The sequence below is a fragment of the Oncorhynchus gorbuscha genome, linkage group LG13 (genome assembly GCF_021184085.1).
Source record: "Oncorhynchus gorbuscha isolate QuinsamMale2020 ecotype Even-year linkage group LG13, OgorEven_v1.0, whole genome shotgun sequence".
Lineage (NCBI taxonomy): Eukaryota > Metazoa > Chordata > Actinopteri > Salmoniformes > Salmonidae > Oncorhynchus > Oncorhynchus gorbuscha.
The window spans coordinates 11,244,108-11,252,885 of NC_060185.1; the positions used below are offsets into that span (position 1 = coordinate 11,244,108).

Genomic DNA, 8,778 nt, shown 5'->3' on the forward strand with positions numbered 1-8,778 from the left:
TTAGCACATCATGTAACAAGAGAGACTGATAATGGATAGCTGAAGGTTCATCTCCACTCAAGGACAGTACATCACCACAGCTGAACCAGGGTGAGTTCATCAACACTCAAGCACAGTACATCACCACAGCGGAACCAGGGTGAGTTCATCAACACTCAAGCACAGTACATCACCACAGCTGAACCAGGGTGAGTTCATCAACACTCAAGGACAGTACATCACCACAGCTGAACCAGGGTGAGTTCATCAATACTCAAGGACAGTACATCACCACAGCTGAACCAGGGTGAGTTCATCAACACTCAAGGACATTACATCACCACAGCTGCTCACACTGAGCATTTCACAAGACAGTAGGTCATTTAGGGTCACAGGCATCTGGTCCAGAAGGGTTGTTTTCCTGTATGGCATCACAGCCTTACATGCAGACTAGACCGGGTGTGTCCATGCGTCAGTGTGCGTCATGGCTCCTCCCACAACAGACACAATTGAAATATCAAAACGAACTCGGAACCAACTATACTAAATTGGGGACAGGTCAAAAAGCATGAAACATTTATGTCAATTAAGCTAGTTAGCTTGCTGTTGCTAGCTAATTTGTCCTGGGATATAAACATTGGGTTGTTATTTTACCTTAAATGCACAAGGTCCTCTACTTCGACAATTAATCCACAGATAAATGGGTAAACCGAGTACATTTCAATTAATCTCTCCTCCTTCAGGCATTTTCTTCTTTGGACTTTACATGGCAGTTGACAACTAAATTTAAGGTGCATTACTGCTATCAACTGGACTGGAGTGTGAACCTCAGTCAATCTTTCAATCACCCACGTGGGTACAGTTGAAGTTGGAAGTTTACAGTACAAATACAGTGGGGAGAACAAGTATTTGATACACTGCAGATTTTGCAGGTTTTCCTACTTACAAAGCCTGTAGAGGTCTGTAATTGTTATCATAGGTACACTTCAACTGTGAGAGACGGAATTTAAAACAAAAATTCAGAAAATCACATTGTATGATTTTTAAGTAATTAATTTTCATGTTATTACATGACATAAGTATTTGATCACCTACCAACCAGTAAGAATTCCGGCTCTCACAGACCTGTTAGTTTTTCTTTAAGAAGCCCTCCTGTTCTCCACTCATTACCTGTATTAACTGCACCTGTTTGAACTCGTTACCTGTGTAAAAGACACCTGTCCACACATTACAGACCTCTACATGCTTTGTAAGTAGGAAAATCAGCAGTGTATCAAATACTTGTTCTCCCCACTGTACCTTATCCAAATACATTTACACTCAGATTCACAGTTCCTGATATTTAATCCTAGTAAAAATTCCCTGTCTTAGGTCAATTAGGATCACCACTTTATTTTAAGAATGTGAAATGTCAGAATAATAGTAGAGAAAATGATTTATTTCAGCTTTTCTTTCAACACATCCCCAGTGGGTCAGAAGTTTACATACACTCAATTAGCATTTGGCAGCATTGCCTTTAAATTGTTTTACTTGGGTCAAACGTTTCTTGTAGCCTTCCACAAGCGTCCCACAATAAGTTGGGTGAATTTTGGCCAATTCCTCCTGACAGAGCTGGTGTAACTGAGTCAGGATTGTAGACCTCCTTGCTCGCACATGCTTTTTCAGTTCTACCCACAAATTGTCTATGGGATTGAGGTCAGGGCTTTGTGATGGCCACTCCAATACCATGATTTTGTTGTCCTTAAGCCATTTTGACACAACTTTGGAAGTATGCTTGGGGTCATTGTCCTTTTTCCTCCAACCATAATGATGGTCATTATGGCCAAATAGTTGTATTTTTGTTTGATCAGACCAGAGGACATTTGTCCAAAAAGTTTGATCTTTGTCCCCATGTGCAGTTGCAAACCTTAGTCTGGCTTTTTTATGGCAGTTTTGGAGCAGTGGCTTCTTCCTTGCTGAGTGGCCTTTCAGGTTATGTTGATATAAGACTCGTTTTACTGTGGATATAGATACTTTGTACCTGTTTCCTCCAGCATCTTCACAAGGTCCTTTGCTGTTGTTCTGGGATTGTTTATGGTATCTTCAGATGTTTGGAAATTGCTCCCAAGGATGAAACAGATTTGTGGTGGTCTACAATTTTTTTCTGAGGTCTTGGCTGATTTCTTTCGATTTTCCCACAATGTCAAGCGAAGCTACACTGAGTTTGAAGGTGAGCCTTAAAAATACATCCACAGGTACACCTCCAATTGACTCAAATGATGTCAAATAGCCTATCAGAAGCTTCTAAAGCCATGACATCGTTTTCTGGAATGTTCCAAGCTGTTTCCAAGCCTCAGTCAACTTAGTGTATGTAAACTTCTGACCCACTGGAATTGTGATACAGTGAATTATGTGAAATAATCTGATTGTTGAACAAATTACTTGTGTCATGCACAAAATAGATGGCCTAACCGACTAGCCAAAACTATAGTTTGTTAACATGAATTTCGTGGAGGGGTTGAAAAACGAGGTTCAATGACTCCAACCTCAGTGTATGTAAACTTCTGACTTCAACTGTATATGCTCCTAAAAACCAATGAGGAGATGGGAGAGGTGGGATTTGCAGCGCGTCAAGCATCACAAATAGAACCAAGTTCCATGTTAGTGCCTGGTTACGCAGATGCTCATTGACGTGCGAGAGCAGTGTGGATGCAATGATTGAATAGCATGTATGTGCACATTTATTTATTTTTTGTGGTTTGGTCAGTTTGTTATAGTAGATAAACATCCATCTCTATGTACAGATTGAGTACAGACAAATCCTTTATGAAATGTCATGTATGAGTCACAGATAGGAAGGCAGTATAAGATCACACATTGACACTGACATAAAGACTAGATTATATCAGATCCACGCTAGCCGGCGGTGTCTGATGTGGAACTGTGTTAGAGCTGTCAAATCCCTGAGCGACTCCCATCATTGTACCTGAAGAGGGACCATGCCATTGGCTGCAAGGAGTTGCGTTGATAAGCCAAATTAACAAATTGGAACACTGGAATGTGTGATGTAATCTGCACCTCCATTATGCTGATAGAAATCATGGTTTTCTATTCGAGCTTCATTAGTTCTATATAACCTACACAGTCTTGTTCTGAACTTCCACCGTGAGTGGGGCGGGTGTGGCTTCATGACAATGATCACAAGAGCAGCCGCTCACCGTTTTGACAACTCCAACGCACAAAACATGATCAAACATGATCAAACGCGTGATCTGATTGAATCTAGGCCTAAGAGTCATTTGGGCGTGCCGGTAGATTCTGCCTATTATTTACAGACATGCACAACGTACATAATTGCTAAGACAGAAAAACACAGTTTTCTTGGTGCTTTGCTTTCTTCTGTTCAGCTTCCTCTCGTCAGGAGGTGAGTTCCAACATGAAGCACAAGGACTAGACGTCTCTTCTGTTGGGAGAGAGGGCAGGTGTTCATACTCAACTTCATTATATCCATACTGTAAAATGTGTTCTCACACACAAACACACCGTACCTAGGCGAAGACAAAATAGACTACCACCATGCAGCCAACGATCCATGCCGCCATCAGTAGAGCAGGAAACAGCCTGCAGGACGACACCACCTGACCTGAGGCTGCATGATATAACACATCAGAACACATCACACACACACACGGTCCTCCCTAAACACAATTCATTGTTAAGTCTTAGACGTTGTGAGGGGGTTGTAAACTAACATATTGAATCGTTTTAAGACGGTCCTAGTGCGGATCATTTAGCTGTTTGATTTGGAATTTGAAGAACCCTTTAGGTGTAAAAAAAAGTATATACAAAAATGATTTATTTTGGCCTTCACCACTATAATCCAGAGAAACGCATTGAATAACACATCCATAAATGGCAAAAAAATAATTACAAACAAGGTTTTGAAGTGTTCTATATCTAGGAGATATAAGTATCATGACACAAGGTGAGACCCTGATGCAGACACATGAAGCAGATGGTTGGAGTCTGACCATTATTATTCCAAAGGGGTAGACAAGAGAATGGTTGTGGACAGGCAAAAAGGTCAAAACCAGATCAGAGTCCTGGAGGTACAAAGTGGCAGACAGGCTGGTGGTCAAGGCAGGCAGAATGGTCAGGCAGGCGGGTACAGAGTGGCAGACAGGCTCGTGGTCAAGGCAGGCAGAATGGTCAGGCAGGTGGGTACAGAGTGGCAGACAGGCTCGTGGTCAAGGCAGGCAGAATGGTCAGGCAGGTGGGTACAGAGTGGCAGACAGGCTTGTGGTCAAGGCAGGCAGGTGGCAGGTACAGAGTGGCAAGGCAAGGCAGGCAAAATGGTCAGGCAGGTGGGTACAGAGTGGCAGACAGGCTAGTGGTCAAGGCAGGCAGAATGGTCAGGCAGGTGGGTACAGAGTGGCAGACAGGCTCGTGGTCAAGGCAGGCAGAATGGTCAGGCAGGTGGGTACAGAGTGGCAGACAGGCTCGTGGTCAAGGCAGGCAGAATGGTCAGGCAGGCGGGTACAGAGTGGCAGACAGGCTCGTGGTCAAGGCAGGCAGAATGGTCAGGCAGGTGGGTACAGAGTGGCAGACAGGCTCGTGGTCAAGGCAGGCAAAATGGTCAGGCAGGTGGGTACAGAGTGGCAGACAGGCTAGTGGTCAAGGCAGGCAGAATGGTCAGGCAGGTGGGTACAGAGTGGCAGACAGGCTCGTGGTCAAGGCAGGCAGAATGGTCAGGCAGGTGGGTACAGAGTGGCAGACAGGCTAGTGGTCAAGGCAGGCAGAATGGTCAGGCCGGCGGGTACAGAGTGGCAGACAGGCTCGTGGTCAAGGCAGGCAGAATGGTCAGGCCGGCGGGTACAGAGTGGCAGACAGGCTCGTGGTCAAGGCAGGCAAAATGGTCAGGCAGGTGGGTACAGAGTGGCAGACAGGCTGGTGGTCAAGGCAGGCAAAATGGTCAGGCCGGCGGGTACAGAGTGGCAGACAGGCTCGTGGTCAAGGCAGGCAAAATGGTCAGGCAGGTGGGTACAGAGTGGCAGACAGGCTAGTGGTCAAGGCAGGCAGAATGGTCAGGCAGGTGGGTACAGAGTGGCAGACAGATTAGTGGTCAAGGCAGGCAAAATGGTCAGGCAGGTGGGTACAGAGTGGCAGACAGGCTAGTGGTCAAGGCAGTCAGAATGGTCAGGCAGGCGGGTACAAAGTCCGGAACCAGGCAAGGGTCAAAACCAGGAGGACTAGAAAAAGGAGAATGCAAAAAGCAGGAGAAACTGGCCCAGAGAGACTGGAAACACAGGGATAAATACACTGGTACAGGGAGACAGGAAACACAGGGATCAATACACTGGCAGAGAGAGACAGGAAACACAGGGATAAATACACTGGTGCAGAGAGACAGGAAACACAGGGATAAATACACTGGTGCAGAGAGACAGGAAACACAGGGATAAATACACTGGTGCAGAGAGACAGGAAACACAGGGATAAATACACTGGCGCAGAGAGACAGGAAACACAGGGATAAATACACTGGCAGAGAGAGACAGGAAACACAGGGATAAATACACTGGTACAGAGAGACAGGAAACACAGGGATAAATACACTGGCAGAGAGAGACAGGAAACACAGGGATAAATACACTGGTGCAGAGACGGGAAACACAGGGATAAATACACTGGCGCAGAGAGACAGGAAACACAGGGATAAATACACTGGTGCAGAGACAGGAAACACAGGGATAAATACACTGGCAGAGAGAGACAGGAAACACAGGGATAAATACACTGGTACAGAGAGACAGGAAACACAGGGATAAATACACTGGCGCAGAGAGACAGGAAACACAGGGATAAATACACTGGCAGAGAGAGACAGGAAACACAGGGATAAATACACTGGCAGAGAGAGACAGGAAACACAGGGATAAATACACTGGCGCAGAGAGACAGGAAACACAGGGATAAATACACTGGTGCAGTGAGACAGGAAACACAGGGATAAATACACTGGTACAGGGAGACAGGAAACACAGGGATAAATACACTGGCAGAGAGAGACAGGAAACACAGGGATAAATACACTGGTGCAGAGAGACAGGAAACACAGGGATAAATACACTGGCGCAGAGAGACAGGAAACACAGGGATAAATACACTGGTGCAGAGAGACAGGAAACACAGGGATAAATACACTGGTGCAGTGAGACAGGAAACACAGGGATAAATACACTGGTGCAGTGAGACAGGAAACACAGGGATAAATACACTGGGGAAAACAAGCAACACCTGGAGGGGGTGGAGACAATAACGAGGACAGGTGAAACAGATCAGGGCGTGACAATAAGAAAGCTCAGGAAATATATTTAAAACATTTTTTTTACACATATTCAACCTTTTTTTGGGTAGGCACAAAACTACTTTCATACTTCCATTCAGTTTTTAAAATCAGTACCGGTTACCTTTAGACAAGTCATGTGACAATTGTGGGGGTCATAGAGCAAAATGAGAGTCTCCCCTTTCCATACAGTGGTCATAAGAGTTTTTTAGGTCAAACTGTTTGAACGCTACAGACATTTTCGTGAGAAGACCGATATTCTGGATGTCTCCTCATCTGACAAACATCGCAGATGTCTCACTGCTCTGGCTCTGCCACCTTTTATCTCAGATGTCTCACTGCTCTGGCTCTGCCACCTTTCACCGCAGATGTCTCACTGCTCTGGCTCTGCCACCTTTCACCTCAGATGTCTCACTGCTCTGGCTCTGCCACCTTTTATCTCAGATGTCTCACTGCTCTGGCTCTGCCACCTTTCACCTCAGATGTCTCACTGCTCTGGCTCTGCCACCTTTCACCTCAGATGTCTCACTGCTCTGGCTCTGCCACCTTTTATCTCAGATGTCTCACTGCTCTGGCTCTGCCACCTTTCACGTCAGATGTCTCATGTCTCACTGCTCTGGCTCTGCAACCTTTCACTGCAGATGTCTCATGTCTCACTGCTCTAGCTCTGCAACCTTTCACCTCAGATGTCTCATGTCTCACTGCTCTAGCTCTGCAACCTTTCACCTCAGATGTCTCATGTCTCACTGCTCTAGCTCTGCAACCTTTCACCTCAGATGTCTCATGTCTCACTGTTCTAGCTCTGCAACCTTTCACTGCAGATGTCTCACTGTTCTAGCTCTGCAACCTTTCACCTCAGATGTCTCACTGTTCTAGCTCTGCAACCTTTCACCTCAGATGTCTCATGTCTCACTGCTCTAGCTCTGCAACCTTTCACCTCAGATGTCTCACTGCTCTAGCTCTGCAACCTTTCACCTCAGATGCAGAAGTTCAACATCGCCAGATGCGGTGGATTAAGATTCATCCGATGCAAAAACTGATATCTCTATCTTAAACTGACAGATTTTTTAAAGGGGATTTTTTAAAAATGATGTTACTTAGATTGACCCTAGAGGGTTAAACCATGCTAAAACACATCCCACAAATCCTCAAAGTTGCTAAATGCCTGTGGAATATGCAGCCAAGTCACCCGTGATACAAGTCAGTGTTCGACATCCATCCATGTCTGAGGACGTTGGGAGATGAGGTGGAAACCGACCACTAGGGGCAACAGTGAGCGCTGTGACTTTCAAATAGTTTTCAGATTTGCTAAAGTGTTGTGGATGGGGATGGTGGATGGGTGTAAGCATTTGTTTTGTTTGAATGGTTTTAAGCCTATCCCCAACATTTAATCTTTTACCTTTAACCATTCAGAGTTCATTCTAGATTTTGGAGTGAATGCCTAAACTTAAACTTAAACTGAAACTCTTTAAAATGTGACGTTATAAAATAGCTTTGAATTTGACGTTCGGTAAACATGGATGAATGACTTATTCTGATTTGTGAAAGTGTTTGGAATGACCGAACGATAATCATGCATATTTCTCATAAAGATCAGCCTTTAGTAAATGTATTTTTATTATGCTATTTAACTAGTCAAGAACAAATTCTTATTTACAATGATGACCTACCCTGGCCAAACCCTAACCCAAGCGATGCTGGGCCAATTGTCTGCTGCCCTATGGGACTCCCAATCACAGCTGATTATAATACAGCCTGGAAACAAACCAGTGTCTGTAGTGACGCCTCTAGCACTGAGATTCAGCATCTTAGACTGCTGCGCCACTCGGGAGCCTCTTGCATACAGATGCTTGGTAAGCATACAAGTATTTATCAGAGCCAAAGAAATCACTAATTTACTCGCTCATTCACTCACTACACAGTTTTGAAGAGAGAGTATTGAAGAGGTTTCTTACCTCTTGGCTCCATGGTTCCTCTTCACTGATCTTCTGGTCACCTTGGATCCGACTGTATAAGAGCAGTGGTGACTTGATGTTTACATCTGCCTAGGCAGCTATGGACTGAACAGGGGGGGTGAACACACTCTCAGTCCCCCCCGGAAACAGCTTTTAAAATTAAATGAAACTCATTCACACACTCAGACAGAAAACACACACAGATTGACACATGGAGAGTACACACACGTCCCCATTGGCCTCATTTTCTAAACTCAAAAGGTCCTTACGCCTCTAGAGAATACTATCTCCAGAAAAAGACACAAACGATTACATCACACACCAACACACATGAGGGCCTACAGTGGGAGACCATGTGAAATGGCAAGAAAATGCATGGCAGAAAGCCAGAACTTAGAGTGTGTGTCTGAGTGTATCAGGGGTCACATCAAAACATAGAGACCCCACGTTTTGGGAAATCTAAAGGGAGGATAGCTGTTTCCATAACAACCATTTCTCTGTGGGCCTGGTCCCAGCTGT

At 45.0% G+C, this 8,778-nt stretch overlaps 1 long non-coding RNA gene across 1 annotated transcript; it reads right to left on the bottom strand.

Moving 5' to 3' along the window:
- Positions 1-2,696: 2,696 nt before the first annotated feature.
- On the bottom strand, positions 2,697-8,357 carry LOC123993872. Its single transcript, XR_006831529.1, has 3 exons — positions 8,260-8,357; positions 3,507-3,607; positions 2,697-3,421 (listed from the first exon to the last, which is right to left on the bottom strand). It is a non-coding gene; the product is annotated as an uncharacterized LOC123993872 (long non-coding RNA).
- Between the last annotated feature and the right edge of the window lie 421 nt (positions 8,358-8,778).